We start from the raw sequence: 24,347 nt of genomic DNA, 5'->3' as shown, positions 1-24,347 counted from the left end.
GCTGCTGCTCCTCCTCCTCCTCCTCCTCCTCCTCCTCCTCCTCCTCTTTCTCCTCTTCCTCCTCCTGCTCCTCCTGCTCCTCCTGCTGCTCCTCCTCCCTCCTCCTCCTCCTCCTCCTCCTCCTCCTCCTGCTCCTCCTGCTGCTCCTCCTCCTCCTCCTCCTCCTCCTCCTCCTCCTCCTCCTCCTCCTCCTCCTCCTGTGTAAGTCATCACACACAGCATGACTGTGTCCTGAGTGAGTCAGCAGCATTAGATAACAGAAGCTGCTTCACACTGAAACACTGATCAATCAAAGACTCTGACTGATGCTGGTCCACGGCTCAGATTACTGCAGTCAGCATGTTTACCGCTGCTCATCTCATCACACACAGAACCTGACCCGCCTCCCTCGGTCGGCTTGCTTGTGTTTTCTCATGTTATCAAACTGTCTCATATTTCAGCTGCTGGTAAATTCCCCTGAGGAGGAGCTGGGCTCGAACCGCCGACCCTCCGGTTATTGGACAGCCCTGCTCCACCGCTGCTGTAACACAACTGAACATAAGTATCAGCTGACATGTTTCTAAGACAGTCTGAGTCAGGCTGCATCACACCTCTGAGCAGGTTACAGCAGCTGAAGGGTTAATCAGCTCAGCTGTAAAGTCACAGTCATCATTCTGGACCAGGATGTCTGACCTCTGTGACCTCGCACACCTTCAGACCTGGAAACATGTGCAGCAATGTGAAGAACCAAGCTCTGAGCCTGCATCACACTGGACACACACAGACACACACACACAGACACACTCTGATACACACACACACACAAACAGACACACACAGACACACACTCTCTCTCTCTCTGTCTCTCTCTCTCTCTCTCTCTCTCTCTCTCTCTGTCTCTCTCTGTCTCTCTCTGTCTCTCTCTGTCTCTCTCTCTGTCTCTCTCTGTCTCTCTCTCTGTCTCTCTCTGTCTCTCTCTCTCTCTCTGGTCGTGCAGCTTGTGTTCTTGTCTCTCTCTCTCTCTCTCTCTGTCTCTCTCTGTCTCTCTCTCTGTCTCTCTCTGTCTCTCTCTCTGTCTCTCTCTGTCTCTCTCTCTCTCTCTGGTCGTGCAGCTTGTGTTCTGTCTCTCTCTCTCTCTCTCTTCTGTCTCTCTCTCTGTTCTCTCTCCTCTCTCTTCTCTCTTGTCTTCTTCTCTCTGTCTCTCTCCTGTCTCCTCCTCGTCTCTCTCTGTCTCTCTCTCTCTCTCTGGTCGTGCCAGCTTGTGTTCTCTGTCTCTCTCTCTGTCTTCCTTGTCCTCTCTCTCTCTGTCCTCTCTCTCTCTCTCTCTCTCTCTCTGTCTCTCTCTCTGTCTCTCTCTGTCTCTCTCTCTGTCTCTCTCTGTCTCTCTCTCTCTCTCTGGTCGTGCAGCTTGTGTTCTTGTCTCTCTCTCTCTCTCTCTCTCTCTCTCTGTCTCTCTCTCTCTCTCTCTCTCTCTCTCCTTGCTCCTCCTGCTCTGTGATGCTGTCACCTTCGCTGGCTGCAGGACATTCCTCTCATTCCTGTGGAGCAGCAGCTCAGAGTCCAAACACAGAGCAGACCAGAGGCATGAGACAGGAAGACACTCCATGTAAGGACCAGGCTGCTGCTCTTTACTGGAAGGACGGTGTGTGTTTGCATTGTTTGAATTCTCAGAGGACACACACAGGACGTGGTGTGTGTGTGTGTCCTGACACAGAAGTGATGACATGATGTCTGGACGATCAGACGTGTAAGATTCACAAACATGCTGCTGAATGCTCGGCTGGTTTCTCCTTCCTGTCACATGATCAGGCAGTGTGTTCTCCTTGGTTAATCGTTTTATTGTTGTTTGTAGGTTTTGATGGTAAATGACATGTGAGCAGATCCCGGCTCAGGAGCTGCACCATCACATTCACAGAGGACGTTTCAGTGTAACATGACTCTGAGCTGCACACAGACAGGAAACACACCTTTACACTCAGCTCCTGTGGTTGAACCTGCTATGAGCTGCGGCCCACACGGAGCTGAGACTGGGCCGAGTACAGGACCGTCTGATCCACAGGCGGGTCTGCTGGATTTCATCACAGTCAGACAGCTCCCCTCCTCCCTGCTGTCTCCACCCCGGGACATGATGGCTAGTTTCTGGGCGTCAGTTTGTTCCCACCAATGTGGGGGAGGAGGAGGAGGATGTCATCCTGATGACTGCACCACAGAGGGAGGAGAGGAGGTCATAAACATCATAAACAAGAGGCGGGAAAGGAGAGAGTAATAAAAACACACGTGTGACCAACATGAGGCTCTTTAATCTGCATCTTATATGCTGGCCTGAGCACAGCAGGGGGCGCTGCAGAGGGTTAAACTGATGATGATGGTGATGATGATGATGATGATGATGATGATGATGGTGATGATGAAGATGATGATGGTGATGATGATGGTGAAGATGATGATGGTGATGGTGATGGTGATGGTGATGATGATGATGATGGTGATGATGGTGATGATGAGATGATGATGATGGTGATGGTGATGATGATGATGATGGTGATGGTGGTGATGATGATGATGATGGTGATGGTGATGGTGAAGATGATGATGGTGATGATGATGATGATGATGATGATGATGGTGATGATGATGATGATGATGGTGATGGTGATGATGATGGTGATGATGATGGTGAAGATGATGATGATGATGGTGGTGATGATGATGATGATGGTGATGGTGATGGTGATGGTGAAGATGATGATGATGGTGATGGTGATGGTGATGGTGATGGTGATGGTGATGATGATGATGATGGTGATGGTGGTGATGATGATGATGATGGTGATGGTGGTGATGATGATGATGATGGTGATGGTGATGATGTAACAGCAGTAAACTGGGCTGTTTTTAATGTACAAAAGTTCCTTTTGTACATCCTTGTCATTCAGCGAGCTGTCAATCATTGGTTAGTTGTTTCTGATTGGTCAGTCTGACCCTGCAGCTTCCAGGACAGGAAGAGGGCAGTAAGCCCCGCCCCCTTCAGACGGGGTCTGTGTATGTGCAGGTGAGAGCGGTGGATGTGCGCATGTGCGACACATGTAAACTACGGTTTGAACGTTATAACAACAGAGCCGGCCGTTCATGGCGTAAACACAGCGAGGACACACAGAGGAGCAGACCGGAAGCTTCACCACCTCCTGCTGTGTTTGGGTGAGTTAGCGAGCTGAAGCTAACGCTGTTAGCTAGCGGCGTTAGCCGTGCTGTGTGCTGACATGAGGCTGTCAGGAGGCTCACAGAGGGTTAAACCAGCTCACATGTTGAAGGCAGATTTATCAGCTGCTGAGTTCTGAGCTGAGTTTGACCTGATGTTCATTCTGACAGGAGCAGCCTGTACCAGCTGTCTGTGGCTGTCTGTGGTTTACTGTAGCTGTCTGTGGTTTACTGTAGCTGTCTGTGGTTTACTGTAGCTGTCTGTGGTTTACTGTAGCTGTCTGTGGCTGTCTGTGGTTTACTGTAGCTGTCTGTGGCTGTCTGTGGTTTAATGTAGCTGTCTGTAGTTTGCTGTAGCTGTCTGTAGTTTACTGTAGCTGTCTGTGGTTTACTGTAGCTGTCTGTAGTTTACTGTAGCTGTCTGTGGCTGTCTGTAGTTTACTGTGGCTGTCTGTGGTTTACTGTAGCTGTCTGTAGCTGTCTGTGGCTGTCTGTAGTTTACTGTGGCTGTCTGTGGTTTACTGTAGCTGTCTGTAGTTTACTGTAGCTGTCTGTGGTTTACTGTAGCTGTCTGTAGTTTACTGTAGCTGTCTGTAGTTTACTGTAGCTGTCTGTGGCTGTCTGTAGTTTACTGTAGCTGTCTGTAGTTTACTGTAGCTGTCTGTGGCTGTCTGTGGCTGTCTGTAGTTTACTGTGGCTGTCTGTGGTTTACTGTAGCTGTCTGTAGTTTACTGTAGCTGTCTGTAGTTTACTGTAGCTGTCTGTGGCTGTCTGTAGTTTACTGTAGCTGTCTGTAGTTTACTGTAGCTGTCTGTGGCTGTCTGTGGTTTACTTTGGTTTACTGTAGCTGTCTGTAGTTTACTGTAGCTGTCTGTGGCTGTCTGTGGTTTACTGTAGCTGTCTGTAGTTTACTGTAGCTGTCTGTGGCTGTCTGTAGTTTACTGTAGCTGTCTGGCTGTATGTAGTTTACTGTAGCTGTCTGTAGTTTACTGTAGCTGTCTGTAGTTTACTGTAGCTGTCTAGTTTACTGTAGCTGTCTGTAGCTGTCTGTAGTTTACTGTAGCTGTCTAGTTTACTGTAGCTGTCTGTAGCTGTCTGTAGTTTACTGTAGCTGTCTGTAGCTGTCTGTAGTTTACTGTAGCTGTCTAGTTTACTGTAGCTGTCTAGTTTACTGTAGCTGTCTGTAGCTGTCTGTGGTTTACTGTAGCTGTCTGTAGTTTACTGTAGCTGTCTGTAGCTGTCTGTGGTTTACTGTAGCTGTCTGTAGTTTACTGTAGCTGTCTGTAGCTGTCTGTGGTTTACTGTAGCTGTCTGTGGCTGTATGTAGTTTACTGTAGCTGTCTAGTTTACTGTAGCTGTCTGTGGTTTACTGTAGCTGTCTGTGGCTGTATGTAGTTTACTGTAGCTGTCTAGTTTACTGTAGCTGTCTGTAGCTGTCTGTGGTTTACTATAGCTGTCTGTAGTTTACTGTAGCTGTCTGTAGTTTACTGTAGCTGTCTGTAGCTGTGGTTTACTGTAGCTGTCTGTAGTTTACTGTAGCTGTCTGTAGCTGTCTGTGGTTTACTGTAGCTGTCTAGTTTACTGTAGCTGTCTGTGGTTTACTGTAGCTGTCTGTAGTTTACTGTAGCTGTCTGTAGTTTACTGTAGCTGTCTAGTTTACTGTAGCTGTCTGTAGCTTTCTGTAGCTGTCTGTAGTTTACTGTAGCTGTCTGTAGCTGTCTGTGGTTTACTGTAGCTGTCTGTAGCTGTCTGTAGTTTACTGAGGATCTATAATGATTAGGGGTGGAATGGTTCAGTAAATCCATGGTTCGGTTCGTATCACAGTTCTGAGGTCACAGTTTTCGGTTCGGTTCAGTTCGGTTCACATGTCTGTCTGTGCACAGAGGCCCGATGTGCGTACACACACAGACACATGCACAGACACACAGGAAAGAAACATTTAGTGCTGTTGTTTGTAAGTTTGACCCAGACCCACCCACTGAGGTCTGTGACCACATATAAACCATGTTTCCACCAAACAGAACTGATGAAGCTGCTTGGATGAGCAGCGAAACGTCTTCTAGAAAACTCTACAAGTCCAGACGCCTTGCTTCCATCTGCTCTACGTGTGTCTGCAGATATACAGGAACCCCCCCCCAGCAGGTTCAGAGAGATGATGATTGGGAGGAGGAGGTCAGGCCTCTGTAGGAGGACACAGCAGGAGGGAGGGAAACACACACACACACTGGTCAGAGGTGTGAAATCTGTTTTTTGGGTTGAGGTGCTTTCAGGTGCTGTTTGGAGCTGTTGGTTTTTACACCTTTTATTGATGAGTGTGTTGTTTCTGTCACTGCTTCTACTGCCTGCTGCTGGTTCAAGTGCAGCTGCTGCTGCTTTCATCAGACCTCTTTATTCCTCATGTCTGAGTTAAAATCCTCCAAAACCACAAAGTTCTGTCCTCCTCAGCACCCAGCAGGACGCCATGATGGACCGAGAGCTGTGAGCAGCAGTCACATGACCAACACTCACAGAGTCTCTTCTGACCTGCAGCTTCCTGCAGCTGATCTCTGTCTGAATACCTGAGTGATTCTGAATGAGAACTCACAATACACACTGACCTGACCTCAGCCCAGTGTGTGTCTGTGTGTGTGTGTTGGAGGTGTGAAGCTGCAGGAGGACAGTGTGAGAACTTCATACCCGACCTGCTCCTCATCAGCGGAGGGGTCAGAAGTCACACGGCCTCGTTTTCATTCATTAACTCTTATAATTACACACTCACTCACACACTGACACACTGACCTTTCCAGTCACACTTCAGGTGTTTGAATCAACACACAGACTGAAAATCTTCTCACGCTCAGTGACCCGGTGGCTCTGACAGTAAACGTCTCTTCATCCAAATGATCGACTCTGTGAGGACGCTGCTGCCACGTAGAACTGAGACTTTACACAACAAAGGTCAGAGGTGTGACGGTGGAGCGGCAGCCGTGGACTGCAGTGTAACTGTTAGTGTGTGTCTCTTCATTCAGACTCTCAGCTGCTGAGGTGTTACAGTCTGACCTGCCTCGCTCCCTCGTCTGCTGTCTGAGGGTTTGGTGGTTCGTTCTTGGTCTTATGTATGGTGGTGTGTTTACTGTCTGAGGGTTTGGTGGTGCGTTCAGTGTCTGAGGGTTTGGTGGTGCGTTCATCATCTGAGTGGGTTGGTGGTGCGTTCAGTGTCTGAGGGTCGGCCATTCAGTGCCTGAGGGTTTGGTGGTTCGTTCTTGGTCTTATGTATGGTGGTGTGTTTACTGTCTGAGTGGGTTGGTGGTGCGTTCGCAGTCTGAGGGTTGGTGGTGCGTTTTTATGTCTAATTATTTTGGTGGTGCATTTACTGTCTGAGGGTTTGGTGGTGCGTTCAGTGCCTGAGGGTTTGGTGGTGCGTTCAGTGTCTGGCGGTTGGTGGTGCGTTCAGTGTCTGGCGGTTTGGTGGTGCGTTCAGTGTCTGAGGGTTTGGTGATGCGTTCAGTGTCTGAGGGTTTGGTGGTGCGTTTTTATGTCTAATTATTTTGGTGGTGCATTTACTGTCTGAGGGTTTGGTGGTGCGTTCAGTGTCTGACGGTTTGGTGGTGCGTTCACTGACCTTCGGTGGTGTTTCTTCCCTCCCTGCTGACGGACAGCTGTGGTCTGTCTGGGTGTTCAGAGGTCAGGCAGTTAAATGTGACCTTTGACCTCAGGGATTCTGAGGCCGTTCTCACAGTCTGAGGCGTCACGTCTTCACACCTGCCATGTTTCTGAACAAAGAGCTGACCTGCGGGGGGGATACAGTCAGAGTGGATCAGCTGTTACAGCATTATTTGAGTTTTTTATTTGAATAGTTGTGATGACCACCAGCTGGACTGGTCCACTAACACTGATGCAGCTCCTGTATCTCCTGAGGAGACTCAGGTCCTCCAACGTCTGCCAGACCAGACCATGCTGCACTCGGTGGTCTCCAGCCTCATCTTCTACGCTGTAGTGTGCCGGGGCAGCAGGATGAAGATGGCCGACACCAACAGAGCTGGAGCTGGAGTCTGAGGTGGAGGTGACGGAGAGGAGGATGCTGAGGAAGCTCTTCAGTGTAATATCAGGATAATGTGAAACATGAGCCTGCTCACTTGGATTAAAGGACTGTAAAGAACATGAATGATGACTAAACCTGGACTCATGCTGTTAACCAAGATCCCCCTCTGTCACCGTGACAACAGCGCCTCAGCCTGGGCTGTGGATCACCATGGGGGGCTGGTGTACTGTAGGTACAGTGTGAAGATGTGAGACACATCTGAGGGCACACGCAGGCAGGAAGAGCCGTGACAGAGAGGAAACGGTACTGAACTGACGGAGCTGCCGACAGGCGGAGGCGGGTCTGTGGGTGTAGTTTCTGATTGTGGGTTTCAAACCGCCACAGAGGAAGAGGAAGTGACACATAGCTGTACACAACTACACAAAGCAACACACGAAAATCAGCCTGCAGTGATGTTCTGCAGCATGTTAATGTAACTGAGCTTCACCCTGATGCTCTGACAGACACACAGGAAGCACAGCAACACACACACACACACACAGGAGAGCGTCATCTGCATACATGTAAATATGACAACTATAACTACCTATAACCATAACTTAAAGTCTAACCTTTGTCCTGAGGGTGGCGCTACGACAGACCTCAGGAGGCTCAGCAGAGGTCTGCAGGCCGTCACACACTTTCAGTTGTTGCTGTGGTTGGAGTGCTGGGCGGGCGAGGCAGGCTCAGAGTGAGTGGAGAGAGAGAGGGAGTGACGTGTGAGGTTCCCCCCTGCTGTGGTCTGCTTCGTGGCGTGGGAGGTCAGAGGTCGGGTTTTCCTGCTCGTGTGGCGTCAGTGTGGCGTGGACCTCAGACTGGACACGGTGCGTGTGTTTGTTGTGTTTGCACAGAATATGCCAAACCCTAAAACAATGCAACAAAAACAAGAAAGTAAGAAAAAGAAGTTCATATAAAGATAAATCATAAATCATATAAAATCCAAGTAATAGAAACAGCAGGCTGTGTTTGACAAAGCAGCAACTATAGGAAGGAAATATATTCACATCAATAATGTCTGAGCTGACAGGAGTCCTTCTAAACAATGACGGCAGATCACATGGTGTGTGTCTGTGTGTGTGTGTGTCTGTGTGTGTGTCTGTGTGTGTCTGTGTCTGTGTGTGTCTGTGTGTGTGTGTGTGTGTGTGCCTGTGTGTGTGTCTGTGTGTGTCTGTGTGTGCCTGTGTCTGTGTGTGTGTGCCTGTGTGTGTGTGTCTGTGTGTGTGTCTGTGTGTGTGTGTCTGTGTGTGTGTCTGTGTGTGTCTGTGTGTGCCTGTGTCTGTGTGTGTGTGCCTGTGTGTGTGTGTGTGTCTGTGTGTGTGTCTGTGTGTGTCTCTGTGTGTGTCTGTGTGTGCCTGTGCCTGTGTGTGTGTCTGTGTGTGTGTCTGTGTGTGTCTCTGTGTGTGTCTGTGTGTGTGTGTGTGTCTGTGTGTGTCTGTGCTTGCTGTGTGTGTGTGTGTCTCTGTGTGTGTCTGTGTGTGTGTGTTTGTGTGCGCTCGCTGAGAGCATCTCTAACTGGAAGTCACATGACTCTGCAGAGAAATCCCCGCTTCCTCCTGCTCTGTCCTTATATGGTCACATCTGACTGATGCAGTCACACTTCATGCAGGAGAAACACCCCCCCCCTCCATCACCACATCCACCCTCCCCTCCTCCCACAGACGCCATCTCTGCTGCTGCAGTCACCTGACCTGTGACCAGGCTGAGGAACCTGCCAGGGTCGAGCCAGCGTTCAGAGCTCCTCCCTCCAGCAGACAGCAGCTCTGTGCTCCAGGCCTCTGGGGCATCACACAGGTGTTAATGTGCAGAAAGGTCCGGCTGTTCTGCACCACTGTGAAAATACAGGCTGCAACAGAACCAGCAGCTGTGGCATAGCACAGCTCTGTACCGTTTGGTTCTGTACCGTTTGGTTCTGTACCGTTTGGTTCTGGACCATTTGGTTCTGGACCGTTTGGTTCTGGACCGTTTGGTTCTGGACTACACTCACACTCGGCTGTGGCTTGTGCTGACATCACTTTCCTCTGCAGGCTGAGGGTTTCGGTTTCTGCTGCGGTCGTATGTTGGGCAGGTGTGGTAGAGTCAGAGCGTTGAGTGGAGGGAGAGAGAGTGACGTGAGGAGGCTCCCCCGCTGAGGTGGAGTTCACAGTGACGGAGGTCGGAGGTCAGAGTTTCCTCGCACTGTGGAGCTGCGGCTGACTGCGTTTGATTTCTGCTGTTTTGTAAAATCATGTTTGCAGCTTCTGCAGCTTGTGACATGTGACAAGAAATGCCAAGAATACGTACAGCAAGCCTGAGGAGCCACATGACCCCCACGAGCCAGTCACGCCTCAGAGTCCACGGTCAGACCCCCGCTGATTGCGTAACTGCTGTTTGTTCTCACTAACCTGCAGCTCTCAGCTGGTTCCTGGAAAGAGTTTCCTCCCTCTGCTGCAGCTGCTGAAACACACTCACACACACACACACACACACACACACACACACACACACACACACACACACACACACACACACACACACACACACACACACACACACACACACACTCACACACTGGATGGAGGTGTGTGCTTCCCAGAGCCGTGTGTTCAGAGAACATCCCTGCAGGCCTTCTGCTGGACTCGGTTACAGTGTAGCTGCAGAGATAAGCAGCAGTGACTGATATCACTGAGTGTGGCCCAGAGCTCTGCAGACACACACCTCCCTGTTGTAGCCGTGTGTTACAGGTCGGGGCAGTGTGAGGAATACCTGCCGCTGTTGGTCTCTCTGCTGATGAAGCTGCTGGAGAAGCAGCGTAACTCCACCTGTCCTGCTTCATCCCTAAATATTATCAGTGGTCGTCCTGTTGTTGTCTTTTCAGTTCTGCACACTCATTTTTGTTCTGAGGCTTTAATGACACCTCAAAGGTGCTGCACGACTCCAGAAACACCTCCACCTCCTCCACCTCCTCCTCCACCTCCTCCCCTGCATCCCTCTCATCTATTCATGCTTTCTGTGTAGATGAGTAATATCAGCAGAAGCTTCGAGCGGCTCCTCTGTTTATTACTATTGTTGTGTGAGTGTGAGTGTGTGTGTGTGTGTGTGTGTGTGTGTGTGTGTGTGTGTGTGTGTTGTCCTCCCACACACCTCCTTGACATTTTCATTTCCTCTTTGGAGCTCCATCCATCTGGCTTCAGCTGCTAGCACCTTACTGTTTTTCTGAGCCTTTATGTAAAGATGGCGTAAACACAGTATTATGTTCAGGGGTCACCATGGTTACCATGGTTTTACTCTAAACAGCATCAACAATCAATAATTATTATTATATATTAAGATATGCAGGAAAACACTACATAACCACTGTAGACTGTTAGCAAACAGACTCCTGCTCAACATGCAGAAGACGCTAACATTAGCATCAAACAGTACAGTTAGCAAGCAGCTACTTACACAGAAACAGTTCTCGTGGCAGCCCAGCACAGAAGTTAGCCTGCAGTTTGTCTGCAGTTAGTCTGCACTTAGCCTGCAGTTGGCCTGCAGTTAGTCTGCAGTTAGCCTGCAGTTAGTCTGCAGTTAGTCTGCAGTTAGCCTGCAGTTAGCCTGCAGTTAGTCTGCAGTTAGTCTGCAGTTAGCCTGCAGTTAGTCTGCAGTTAGTCTGCAGTTAGCCTGCAGTTAGCCTGCAGTTAGTCTGCAGTTAGCCTGCAGTTAGTCTGCAGTTGGCCTGCAGTTGGCCCGTTTCATGGCAGCTGGCTGGATAGCCTGTCTGTAGCATTAGCTGTTTGCTGAGAGTCCTGAGCGTGCGTCAGGTTGATGTATTTACTATTGAGACCTGTGTTTGTGGGTCTGTTTCCCAGGCTCTCAGCCTGCCACACACACACTGCACCATGGGAACAGGGAGCTTCCCAGTGCTCCCATCGTGGTGGAGCTGAGGTGGAGCTGAGGTGGAGCGGCGTGCGGCGGCTGTGGTGAGCGGGGCTGATGGTTAAACTGGATTCCAGTAACACTTTTTTGCAGCTCACAGCAGAAGCAGACACATGAGGATGTTTGGAGCCCGGTGTGTCTCCTGGTTCTTTAGGTGGAACCCTGTTTCCTGTTTGCACAAAGCCCCCTCCCGCCGCTCCCCTCCCCCCAGTGCAGGACGCCCTGCAGGGTGAGAGTGACTCACCTGACCTGCAGGAACAGGCTGTGTACAGGTTTACAGGTTCAGCAGTTTTCTGTGTTGATGACGATGAGGAGAGAAACCCATTTACAGGCTGATAATCCCAGTCCTCACCCGGTCCTCACCCAGTCCTCACCCGGTCCTCACCCAGTCCTCACCCGGTCCTCACCCAGTCCTCACCCGGTCCTCACCAGTCCTCACCCGGTCCTCACCAGTCCTCACCAGTCCTCACCCGGTCATACAGCAAACTGCACGCAGAAAACACACAAGTGTGTTGCTGAGAAGACCTGCTGTGTGTTCAGAGACAGCTTCAGGCTGGAAGTTGTCTTTCACCCTGTCCCATCCTGTCTCTAGTTACTGTTAGAGCCAGAGGCACCCGCCCCTCTGTGTGTCCTCTCTCTGAGTCCCCCCTGTTTGTCCTGATCCTGAACTTGTTCCGCAGGTTTCTCCTGAGGCCCCCGTCCACAAGTTTTATATCCACACGGAGGAGATAATGTCCCAGGGTGGGGAAGTTTGAAAACACAGTTTCCATGTTTCCGTCTGTACGGAAAACATTTTGGAAACAAAAATGTCTTTGTCTCGTGGATGTGGCCACGTCTGATCGTGCAGGAGGAGACGTGGAAAAACCAGCACCTCTGACACCAGACAGACTGTCAGGGGCAGACTGATGAGGAGCAGGAGGATCTGCAGCCACAGAGATGCCTGGGCTGTTCAAAGTTAGGAGCCAAGCTAGTCAGGAAACAAAACCGGGCCCAGTGCATTTTGGGAGTTTGAGTTTGGAATACCACGGCAGTTTGTTTGGTGTTTCAGTCAAACTGATGGAAGGATCCAGGTTTTAAACGATGTTAACAATGGTGAAGTCGCACTGAGTTTGTGCAGGAGTGTGTGCAGAATTCTTCTTTGTGTGTTCATCAAACATCAGACGCAGCAGCTCCTCTTCCTCACTCTGTCTCATCAGCATGCAGAGTGAGCTGTGTGTTTTCCTGCAGCTCCCTGAGTCTGCTGCAAGTTTCCCAGCTGCTGAGGCCTCACACAACCAACAGAAACCCGAGCCTGTGTGAGTGTGTGAGTGTGTGTGTGTGTGTGTGTGTGTGTGTGTGTGTGTGTGTGTGTGTGTGTGTGTGTGTGTGTGTGGGAGCTGGCGGGGTGCCCAGTATCACATGACGGGAAGAAGAGGGAAGGAGGGAGGGGGGCTGTGAGAAAGAAGGAAGAGAGGCCGAGAGACACTGAGAGAGACTAGTGGGAAACAGTGGAGGGAGAGAGGGCGAGTGAGCCTGACAGAGACTGAGGGGGGAGAGAGAGAGAGAGGGGGGGGGGGGGGGCTGACAGAGACTGAGGGGGGAGAGAGAGAGGGGGGGGGGGCTGGGAACCGCTGGCGAGCAGCGTCCCTCCATCGTAAATAACTGAAAACAAACAACCTGCGTCCAGCGGTGCTGGGAGCTCTTTCAAAATAAAAGCATCACTTGAGACACCTTTTTCATTTTGGGGTTTCCCAACCTAAGGATTGGGCTCCTCTAAAGGGCCACTAGATACATGGGAGGGGACATAGGTTTCTGTTCCAGCTGAGGGGGGAAGAAGGTGAGGAGTGCAGAAACACTGACCGAGCGTTCTCCTCAGTGGTTCTGTTCCCAGGCTGTGAGGTCAGAAACTCCTCCTCTGTCTGTGTTATCCTGCAGATTACAAAGATCTGACCCAACAGCAGGATTACAGTCTGAGGTTCTGATGGTTCAGTGGGTCAGAACTCCAGACAGAGCTCCCTCCTCTGTCTGAGCCTCAGTTCACCACACAGAACCAGGCCACGCTCTGTGTGTGTGTGTGCGTCGGCCAGAAATGCAAAGCTGCAGACGGAGCTGCGGCCAGTCTGCTTCCAGAAACAGGAAGCAGTCTGAAGTTAATCTGAGCACATGGAACCACAACAACAGACTGCAGTCTGGTTTCTGCTCGAGGAGAACTGTCAACCCAGCATAGCACCAGGCTGTAGTCAGAGCACTGGACCTGGTCTGTAGGATGACTCGGGCTTGCCTGTTGTTAGGGAGGATGCAGCTGGCCTAACTTTGATTGAATCAAAAAACTGCATAGAATTCAAATGACACAGCTAAGCTAGGCTAACAGTTAGCCCCTGCAGATGCTGACATGGAAGCATCAGTCATGTCTGGCAGGTTGAGATCAGCTGAGCTCTGATTCTCTCTGTTTACTCCCTGTGTTTTCCTGTAAGCAGTCGGGTGTTTGTTGCAGCTTCATGTTTCTGCTCGGCTCAGAATCATTCATCAGAAGCAGACCTCGTGTTTCTCGTTTGCATTCTAAAAGCTGTCAGCAGCTACATTTCAGAATAAAAGCATCAGACGTGGAGCACAGTGAGTAACTTCTGCAGTGCGTAAACAGAAATGAGTGATGTGTTTTTATTGTTTTTTAACACAGAGGGCTCACAGTGACATCATGTGACCCCCCCCCCCCCCTCTCTCTCTCTCTGCCGCACTCGCCCGCCCTCTCACTCCATCTTCAGCCTCCCCTCCTGATTGGTGGCTGAGCCCAGGCTCACTGTTTGACTCATCCAATCCCGTGGCTGCAGAGAGGGGGAGATGATATCATCAACAGCTGCTGACTCACCAATCACATGAAATCAGCCTCCCTCAGTGTTCCTGTAAACACATCAGCTGACAGAGAGAGAGGCAGAGAGTGTGGGGGGGCGTCCTGTAGATAAGCTCAGCTGATGTCAGACTACGTTTATGAGCCATGACCTCATTCTGCAACAGTAATATAGAGTCCCTGCATGCTGTGTGTGTGACAGACACCTCCAGTGTTTAGGGTCTGAGGGAGTCAGACGTCTGCGTGCAGCCTGAGGGCCAAAAAGTCCAGCAACACACTAACACTTTGACCTTATATGGACAGACTGGAAAACAAAGACAGCTGTGTGTGTGTGTGTGTGTCTGTGTGTGTGTGTAGGGGCTTCCCTGGAAAACAATAGCAGCTTTTGCTTTGTCTTGAATCTGAGTAATAATGTCAGCAGTGAGTCAGAAAGCCGCTGGAATAAAAACAGCCAGAGATGGAAAACAAGCGCTCCCTGACAGCGAGGACGGAGGGTTCCCGTTAACCAGGGTTGGGCGCTGCTGTGTGACCTCAGAGGGCCGCTGGCCGACGTCACCGGGCAGGAAACAGTGAGAGGAGGCTGAAAGGTCCTGCGGGGAAAACAGACGGAGATCCAGGATTTTTCCTGGTAGGAAACAGCAGCTCAGCTTTCAGAGGAGCGGTGGGTGGTGCTGAGGGTGTGGTGACAGACTCAGGGGTGAGGAATAACCTGCAGGAGCACACAGAGGGCGGCCATTTTTATCTGGAAACACTGTCACAGTGCAGGTCCAGGGGGATTCTGGGAAACAACAGGTGAACTTTTTACTAAACACTACATTACCCAGCAGCCTCGGGTGTGTCTCCACTGAATCAGAGCACCATTTGAAATGGATCAGACTGAAGCTGCTGGGTTTTTTCAGGTTTTGTCGTATTTGACGCTGGCTAATGTTAGCATGTCGCATTGGATGCAGTGTGTGCTGCAGCCTGCAGGGGGCGCTGGCAGGGCTGTTCTGTTCCTGTTAGAGAGCGTTTAAAATCTGAGCCTCACGTGACATGAATGCAGCTTTTCTTCTTCTGCTGCTGCAGCTCAACAACCAATCATCATGTGCCCCCCCCCCCCCCCCCACACACACACACACAGGGTCAGCTGACTACAGAGGTGATAACTGTTACTTGTTCTCTCACATGGATGTCATGCAGCTTATCCTGTTAGAGTGTGTGTGTGTGTGTGTGTGTATGTGTGAGTGTGTGTGAGTGTGTGTGTGTGAGTGTGTATGTGTGAGTGTGTGTGTGTGAGTGTGTGTGTGTGAGTGTGTGTGTGTGTGTGTGTGTGTGTGTGTGTGTGTGTGTGTGTGTGTTCCATGTGGACCAGCAGCTCTGAGGCAGCGTGTTTCTTTGGTTTATGTGACGACACGTCACAAACATCCATCAGAGACTCATCGATGTGTTGATGGACAGGATTTAAAGAGCAGGGCCATGCAGCAGGACTTGGACTGTGTGATGTTGTCCTGACCCACAACACACACACAGCAGGCTGGAACCTGCTGCAGACATCTCTTTCATCATGTGACATGCAGGAAGTGTGTGTTCTCACATGAAGTAGGTTGTGTGTGTGTTTTCAGCACAGAGCTTCATGTTAGCTGGAATGACAGCAGGAAGTTCTGTGTGCTGCCTGGAAGGACGACTGAGACATTTGTCTTTTTGTCTGTGACTTATACAACCTCTATGTTCTCACACACAGAGTCCAGTCAGTGGATGTGTGTCCTCATGTATCAGCTGGAGGAGGAAATCATCTCTGGTTACATACAGTAAACAGAGCTGGAGCAGGACCAGGAGGTAGGACCAGGAGGTAGGACCAGGAGGTAGGACCAGGAGGTAGGACCAGGAGGTAGGACCAGGCCCCTGCAGCACACAACACTGCCCTCATCAGGAACACCTGCATCCAGGCAGCCAATCAGACTGCAGCATGACTTCATCTGTAATCTGATTACAGCTTTCATCTGAAGTTTATCTGCATCAAAACAAACACACACATGGCCTGTAACACACTCCTTATATGGACGCATCCTGTGTGTGTGAGAGAGAGAGAGAGATGATTCATCCAGGAGAAAGACGATGACCTCATCAGCAACATCTGGAACCAGGAGAGAAAGTGTGTCTGTGTCTGCCTGTGTGTTTGTGTGTCTGTGTGTGTGCCTGTGGGTGTGTGTGTGTGCCACCTGAATCTGTGTCAGGTATTCTGGGACTGTAACTGAGGCCACATTCACATTAGTCCCATTGTTCAGTTCTGACACTACATGTATCAGATCTGCCCGTCATGGTGCAGCAACCTCCGTCACCAGCTGGAGGACCTACAACATCTGTCCACTGCTCTTTCCATGAGTCTCATTTCTGTTCATGTTTCCTCTCTCACAGGGGCAGCACCTCCTGCCAGGACTTCCTAGAAATCCTTCAGCTGAGCCCCCAGGTACACACACACACACACTCACACACAGACACACACATACACACACACACACACTGTGGGCCCTGTGTCTCCGTCAGGCTCTCTGTCTGCACACTTCCAGGAACAGCAGCTGAACTCTGAACTGCAGCCGTCTGCAGCCACAGAGCTGCATTATGTTCCTTAATACACCTTTAAAGACAGGAAGCACTTTTACACTCTGCCTCCACCGATCCAAGAGGAAGAAGAGGAAGAAGAGGAAGAAGAGGAAGAAGAAGAAGAATTTTCCTCCACGCGGACACTGACACTTTCTGACTCCACATTACAGCGTGTCATGGCCGCTGATGTTGGTCAGTCGGTCAGTTTTGTGTCACACCGTAGTAACCGAAACACTGAGCAGCGGCGTCTGTTTCGGGGGCGTTGCCTAGCGACGGGACTCCCTCCTCCTGCCGGTGTGTTTGTTGTGAGAGGGAAACACCTCAGAGCGGCGGGCCTCTGCGGGGGCGCCGCCGCCCACCCCCACCCTGAGCCGCTGTAATGTGAAGCAGGCGTCATGTGACCTGAGAACACACTGCAGACACGTGTGAACACTGAGCCGTGTGTTAACATGCAGTGAGTCACATGGTCTCATGACTCGCTCAGACACTGAGGACGCTGTTCTGATCTCTGTCTCTGCAGGAGGTCAGAGGTCACAAGACCACACGTCTTTAGCCACCACTGATTTTCAGTGGAGTGAAATGATGTCTGAGGCCACCGCCTCCGTTAAAGGTTGATGAAGAATATGAATCATCTGAAGCTATAAAACATAAAAACATCATCAGTCCTCCGGGTGGACCCTGTAGGAGTATTGGCTGGTTGTCACTCTCTTCCTGCTCTGTGCACCAGAGAGGTACGCGCATGATGGTCACAGACCGCAGCTCGTCTTCAGGTGATGCGCGTCCATGTGATTGGAGGCGTGGCTTCAGGGTGAGCTCCAAGAGAAAGGGGCGTGTGTTTACTTTGAAATCTTTGGAGCCGCCATGTTGGACCAATCAGCAGAGAGCCAGGACTGCCCAGAGGAACCAGTCCTGTAGGGAGATCTGTGAGTCACAGCTCAGCAGCCGGACCTTCAAAATAAGATGACATTATGCAACACATGTGATCGGTTTGTCAGTGTCACATGCAGGCTGATCAGTGCTGGCCATTGTGTGTCTGTGTGTGTGTGTGTGTGTGTGTGTGTGTGTGTGTGTGTGTGTGAGCAGACAAAAGGCCGAGCAGCCTCAGTGTGTCCCCTGCAGCTGTTTTTCAGCAGTTAGCTTCAGAGTTTATTCTGCTTAAAAATAGAAGCTGTTAACTGAGACTCACAGACACACACTCACACACACACTCACACACACACGCACACACACGCACACTCACTCACACACTCAGCCACAGGCTGCTCTAAAAACGGCTCAGCTGTCCTTTAAATAGCTGCTGCTGACACACAGTGAGGCTCAGTGACTGCAGCTGGTAACAAAGGGTCGGGCTGTGAGCGTCACTATGAACAGAATGTTATGAAGAGCAGGAGGCAGAGAACCGACCGAGCAGAGGCAGGATCCACCGCTGTGTGTTTCTGTCATCTATATATTTATGTAATTAGAATGATGCGTTCAGTGTGAATGTGACATCAGGAAACAGAAAGTAATCTGTACTCTTCCTGAGGATTAATCAGCTCAGATAGCGTCCCTCCGTGTGTGTCCTGTTTTCAGAGGATTATCTGTTAAAGCTCCTCATTAAGTCAGAGCTCATGGACTGAAGTTATGGATAAAATATGCTCTGCTAGAAACATGTTGACATGTTTTATTAAGCTGTTAAACCTCCGATCCATCTGAAAAGATCTTAACGAATGTAAAGAATATTATAAGGCTACACGCTAATTACATGTCCCAACACATGATTTTAATAACATGTCTCAGTGTTAGAGTCTAGAACTGTTCCAAAACAAATCCGAATAAAACATTTAAAAATAAAATAAAATAAAGTCCCACAGTCAGTACTGATCATGTACTTAAGGTTCGTGTCTCCATGGTAACATGCTCACTGACCACTGATGCCTCCTGGGGCACCTTCCTTTCCTTCCTAGGCCTCATGGCTGCCAGGGGGGTTCCCAAACAACGCTGCGTTGCCGTGGAGACGCCCCAGCCTGTTGCCTCGGTGACCCCACTTGCTCAGAGCACACACATGGATGTCCAGACCCACACACGGTCCTGTGTGCTGTGTTTTCCAGTGAGAGCCAGAGGCCGCTTGTAAGAAAACACACACACACACACACACACACACACACACACACACACACACACAGAGCTCATTACTGCGGTAACACCAGCTGACTGTCCTTAGTTACTGTTGCTATGCCAGACTGACCTCTGCTGCAGGTAACAACAACAAGAGGCTCAATGTGAAACATCCACAGGACTGGCAGCTCACCTGCAGCTCTCATCAGTGTGTCCTCTCTCACACTGACCATAGAAGGGGCTCAGTGTCTGTGTGTGTCAGTGTGTGTCTGTGTGTGTCTCTGTGTGTCTGTGTCAGTGTGTCTGTGTGTGTGTGTGTTTTGGATGCGATGATGTTTTACTGGAAAGATCCACAGTGCTGGAACAAAGGAAGCAGCAGATGAGGTCAAACTCTGCAGGAATGTCAGGAATGAAGAGAACTGTTCCCTGGAATCAGGACCCCCCCTCTCTCTCTCTCTCCCTCCCTCTCTCTCTCTCTCTCCCTCTCTCTCCCTGTCTCACTCTCCCCTTTTTCAGTCATGACATGAAGAACAGAAGCAGCATGTGCACATGGACAAAGCATGTGGACAGCCTGTCCTCCATCTTTCTGCTTCCTGTCCATGAAGCATTTGTGAATTCTGATGAAGGGGTCAGAGGTCAGAGGTCAGTTCTTCCACAGCAAACAGTGGAGATCATTTCAAAACAGAGAAAGGAACATTCGCTGCAGGAACATTTCCAGGACAGTTTCACTGGTGTGTCCATCAAATGTCAGAATGTATTGATTGATTTATCACGGACAGCCAATCAATAATCTAAACAATCATCAGACTGCAGCATTCAGATTAAAAACTAAACTGTCCGTTCACCTTTGGTTGTAGAGTAGTAACACACACACACACACACACACGCGTTCATTTCCTGCGGGTCATAAATCAGTTTTATGACTTGTTTTGATCTGTATAAGACACTGTGTGATCTTCAAAACATGAACACACACAGACACACACAGGTTCCCACAGCAGCCGGCAGACTGCAGGCGGGAACAGAACGTCAGCTGGCCCGGGTTCAAACCATGTCTGTGCAGAGCAGGGACGTCAGCGCTCCCTGAGCGACCTTTCCTCCAGTCTGCAGTGTTCCAGTGAAACACTAACCTGAGGACTGTGTGTCCCAGAAAGCCGCCACATGTCGTCACACTGCGTCCAGGCGCTGCAGGCCGGCGCTGCAGGAGGAGCGGCGTGACCATCACCTTGTACTGCGTTATAACAGGGCGGAGCAGCCTGCTGAACACACACAGGCCCTGGAAACAGGGCTGCTGTTTGCCAGAGATCCCTGCTGCTGAGGCCATGGAAACACTTTCAGAGCTGCAGAGACGTTACGCTGTGTTTACAAGGTGGAGTGCAGAGGGGGAGGCCGGGAGGAAGGGGGGAGGGCGGGAGGGTTTCCTCTAAACGGCTGCAAATACCAAGAAGAAGGAGAAGAAGAGGAGCGGAGGGAGGAGGGCTGGAAAACCTTCAGACTGACGCAACGAGCTGCAGAGCTGCAGGAGGCTCTGCTGGGAAAGTCAGGGAAGACTGGAGGAGAGCTGCTGACACCCGGAGCGGACATGTGCACAGGAACACAGGAAGACATGCAAAGACATGCATGGACGCAGCGCTGCAGGTGGAGCGGCCGGACACTCCCCTCTGGTCCTGCAGCTCTCTGTTCACAGCCTCTCTGGGACTGGCTGAGACGCACTTCCTGTGTTTCTGTGCAGGCACTGTCTGTTCTCTTGAGGTTAAAACCTGAACGGCGTGTGCCTGCAGGACGCTGACGGAGGCGCTGATGAAGCACACACTGTCTGAGCGGGAGGGGCTCTGAGACCTCAGATCTGTGATTACACTGGCAGCACCGTTAGCTGTTAGCTGTTAGCTAACGGTGCTGCACTCAGTGCTATCAGCTGATGTTCTGGTCATGTGACCTCCAGCCCAGCTTCACCCACTCATGTTCATTATTTCATCTTTTATTTCTGATCTTAATGTGTTTTTAATGGATGACGTGAACCAATTAAACCTTCAGATATTTTAATGAAATAATCTGCAGGTCACAGCCTCAGTGCATCGACAGGAAGTCCAGTTTATACCAGAGTTAAAACTGATATATATATATCTATATATATCTATAAATATAAATATATATATATATATAGATAGAGAGAGAGAGAGAGAGAGAGAGAGCTGTTATCATCAATATGTATTCTCTGGGGAAAGCTCACTGCTGTGGAGGCTTTGTGTGTCTGCAGCCTCTGAGGGTCTCAGACGGGCAGCAGCTGGTCCAGCGACGCCCAGCAGACCCTGAAGGGGGGGGGGGGGGGGCGCCCAATTAGCAGCCAATCATCTGTTTTTAATTAAGCAGCCTGCATCGGTGTGCTGACGACAGCTTGCAGAGCTGCTCTCTGTACATTGTTTGTGTTCATGTGCCTCCACATTAGGACCACATTACCCAGCAGCCCCGGTCAGTCCTGATACCCCCCCCCCCCCCCCCCCCCCCCCCACAAACAATCTGCTGCCAACAGACGCTCAGCTGCAACTTTCCTCTGAGTGAAAACACAAAGGACACACACACTGCAGCTTCTACCTGTGCTGACAAATGATTCACTTTATTCTTCTAACGGTAGAACTCATGTAAACATGTTGCTCTTCTCTGATCATTAAGGTGCAGCTGACTGTGGGGGACTTGGAGCTGACGGAGGTCTTTAGATCCACGCTGCACCTCTGAACTGCATGTGACAACCAGGCGGGTCATGTGACTCATCAGTGGTTTGTGTTGGACATACGGACACATGAAGTCCGTCCAGGTGTGTCTGAGATTCTGAAGGACAAACCCCTCCCGGCTCTGTCTCAGTCCTGATGTCTTCCTGTCTTTGTCCTGCCTCTCACTCTGGTCTGTCCGCCGCTCCTCACAGCCTTCCTCAGGTCCACTCTGCTGATACAATAGTCTTTTGTCCTGGAAACAGTGGACACTTCCTCTCCTCCTCCGTGTCCTTATCGTCCAGCCGCCGCAGCACAAATGAGCCCAGGAAAGTGGGACAAGAGTCAAATATGTCTTTATTGATCATTGTGATTTTTGGTCTCCACAATGGCCGCCCTGCAGCAGCATGGCTCTGTTGGTTTTTCAGCCTGATCACAACCAGATCAACACAGAGCCGCTGCACTCAAACACACTCACACAATGACAACAAAGACACAACACAGACACACAAAAGGACCAAAAAAAGGACCACACAGCAAACCAAACAGTCACATCACTAAATGTCTACATTATTAATTAGAGTTTTGGATCTGTGGACCTCGCTGTCCTCTGAAACACCCTGAGGACCTGAGGACCTGTCAGGGAGGCTCAGGACTGCAGTGCAATGCGGATCAAGTTCCAGAGGACGGACACGCTGCATGTCTGAAGGACAGGACAGTGAAGACAAGCTGGACTGTTGGGGAGCTGTTGTCTCGCTGTGTGTGCATGTCTGACTCCAGCTGCAGACTGTGTGTGTGTGTGTGTGTGGAGCTGGTAGAACATGCAGGGTGAAGCAGGGTTAGGGGTTTTATGGAAGCCGGCTCTTGGAGCTTGCAGTCTTCACTCAGCTGCTGTTTCCTCGCTCAGACCGTGTCCTCTGTCCTGTGTCTTCTTATGGACACCGTGTCCCCCTGCAGCCCCTCAGGCCCTCAGACTTCTAGGAAGCAGCAGGATCAGGGTGTGTTTACAGACAGGTTCACCCTGTGATGTCATCAGACCTGCAAACACCCTGATGATAAACAGCTCTCACACAGACACACACACACGCACGTTTCCTGCGACAAAACGAGCTGAGAAGTGCGTGCAGCGCTGTGTGTGTCGGCCTGCAGGCAGAGGGAAGGTTGTGTTGTTGTCGTCTTTGTGTCAGTGATACGTGTGTGGGATCATCAGCCTGACGCAGTGACACAGACGTCAGCTGAAAATATGACTGTAAATATTTGACCGGCAGTGCTAAGCTAACATGCTAATGGTGGGAGTGTACACTGAGTCATGACTGTTCACACACACTGATCCTCTGAAGACGTTTGGATCTGCAGGCTCACATCTGAATGGATGTGTGTGTGTCTGTCTGTGTGTGTGTGTCTGTGTGTGTGTTACTGTGTGTGTGTCTGTGTGTGTCTGTGTGTGTGTGTCTGTGTGTGTGTGTGTGTGTCTGTCTGTGTCTGTGTCTGCGTGTGTCTGTGTGTGTGACTGTGTGTGACTGTGTGTGTCTGTGTGTGACTGTGTGTGTCTGTGTGTCTCTGTGTGTGTGTGTCTCACGTGTTGTCAAACTGTTTGAGTCTTCAGCTCAGGTGGGGAAGACTTCCTGATTTATGACCTCCACACACACACACAGATGTAGGTACAGTAAGCCCCTCCCACCTGACCTCAGCTCCTTCCTGTTGGAGGGTCAGCAGGAAGTCCAGAGGAGCAGGGAGCCAGAGGTCAGAGGTCAGAAACAGCTTCCCTGTCATTTGCTGTCTCTGTTTCACTGATGACATTTCAATCAGTGTGTGTGTGTGTGTGTGTGTGTGTCTGTGTGGGTGTGTGTGTCTGTGTGTGTGTGTCTGTGTGTCTGTGTGTGTGTCTGTGTGGTGTCTGTTGTGTGTGTGGGTGTGTGTGTGGTCTGTGTGGTTGTGTGTGTCTGTGTGTGTGTGTGTGTGTCTGTGTGTGTGTGTGTCTGTGTGTGTGTGTGTGTTGTGTGTGTGTGTGTGGTGTGTGTGGTGTTGTGTGTGTGTTGTGTGTCTGTGTGTGTGTCTGTGTGTGTGTCTGTGTGTGTCTGTGTGTGTGTCTGTGTGGGTGTGTATGTCTGTGTGTGTGTGTCTGTGTGTGTGTGTGTGTCTGTGTGTGTGTGTGTGTGTGTGTGTGTGTGTGTGTGTCTGTGTGTGTGGTGTGTGTGTCTGTGTGGGTGTGTGTGTGTGTGTGTCTGTGTGTGTGTGTTGTGTGTGTGTGTCTGTGTGTGTCTGTGTGTGTGTCTGTGTCTGTGTGTGTGTGTCTGTGTGTGTGTGTGTCTGTGTGGTCTGTGTCTGTGTGTGTGTGTGTGTGTGTGTGTGTGTGTGTGTGTGTGTGTCTGTGTCTGTGTGTGTGTGGGGTGTGTGTGTCTGTGTGTCTGTGTGTGTGTGTGTCTGTGTGGGTGTGTGTGTGTGTGTGTGTCTGTGTGTGTCTGTGTGGGTGTGTGTGTGTGTGTGTGTGTCTGTGTGTGTGTGTGTGTGTGTCTGTGTGTGTGTCTGTGTGTGTGTCTGTGTGTGTGTCTGTGTCTGTGTGTGTGTGTCTGTGTGTGTGTGTGTCTGTGTGTCTGTGTCTGTGTGTGTGTGTGGGTGTGTGTGTCTGTGTGTCTGTGTGTGTGTCTGTGTGTGTCTGTGTGTGTGTGTGTGTCTGTGTGTGTGTCTGTGTGTGTGTGTCTGCGTGTGTGTGTCTGTGTGTGTCTGTGTGTGTGTCTGTGTGTCTGTGTGTGTGTCTGTGTGTGTGTGTCTGTGTGTCTGTGTGTGTGTCTGTGTGTGTGTGTGCTACCTGCAGATTATTTGAATATCCTCCCTGTGTGTCTTCAGTGTCTTCAGTGTCCTGCAGGTTTGGTGACACACACACAGACTCACAGCTCGTCCCTCATTGGTTCATGAATTCTTTTCATGAAGTTTAAATTCTTCATCCATCAAATCGACGAGCATCCTCATCCTCTAATCAGACCTCCGCCTGCTCAGCCCCACTAAAAAT

At 50.4% G+C, this 24,347-nt stretch overlaps 2 long non-coding RNA genes across 3 annotated transcripts; one reads left to right on the top strand and one right to left on the bottom strand.

The window, feature by feature from the left end:
• Window positions 1–13,951: 13,951 nt before the first annotated feature.
• On the bottom strand, window positions 13,952–19,016 carry LOC114434864 (uncharacterized). The gene is made up of 3 exons (XR_003670516.1): window positions 18,763–19,016; window positions 18,444–18,641; window positions 13,952–14,664 (listed from the first exon to the last, which is right to left on the bottom strand). It is a non-coding gene; the product is annotated as an uncharacterized LOC114434864 (long non-coding RNA).
• Window positions 18,510–22,637, top strand: LOC114434863 (uncharacterized). Of its 2 annotated transcripts, none has more exons than XR_003670515.1 (2): window positions 18,510–18,644; window positions 21,303–22,637. It is a non-coding gene; the product is annotated as an uncharacterized LOC114434863 (long non-coding RNA). The 2 variants fall into 2 exon arrangements; XR_003670514.1 differs by lacking the exon at window positions 18,510–18,644 and adding an exon at window positions 19,591–20,001.
• The last annotated feature ends 1,710 nt before the right edge of the window (window positions 22,638–24,347 follow it).

This window comes from Parambassis ranga, chromosome 4 (assembly GCF_900634625.1).
Source record: "Parambassis ranga chromosome 4, fParRan2.1, whole genome shotgun sequence".
Classification (NCBI taxonomy): Eukaryota; Metazoa; Chordata; class Actinopteri; family Ambassidae; genus Parambassis; species Parambassis ranga.
This window is presented reverse-complemented; position numbering and strand designations above follow the sequence as displayed.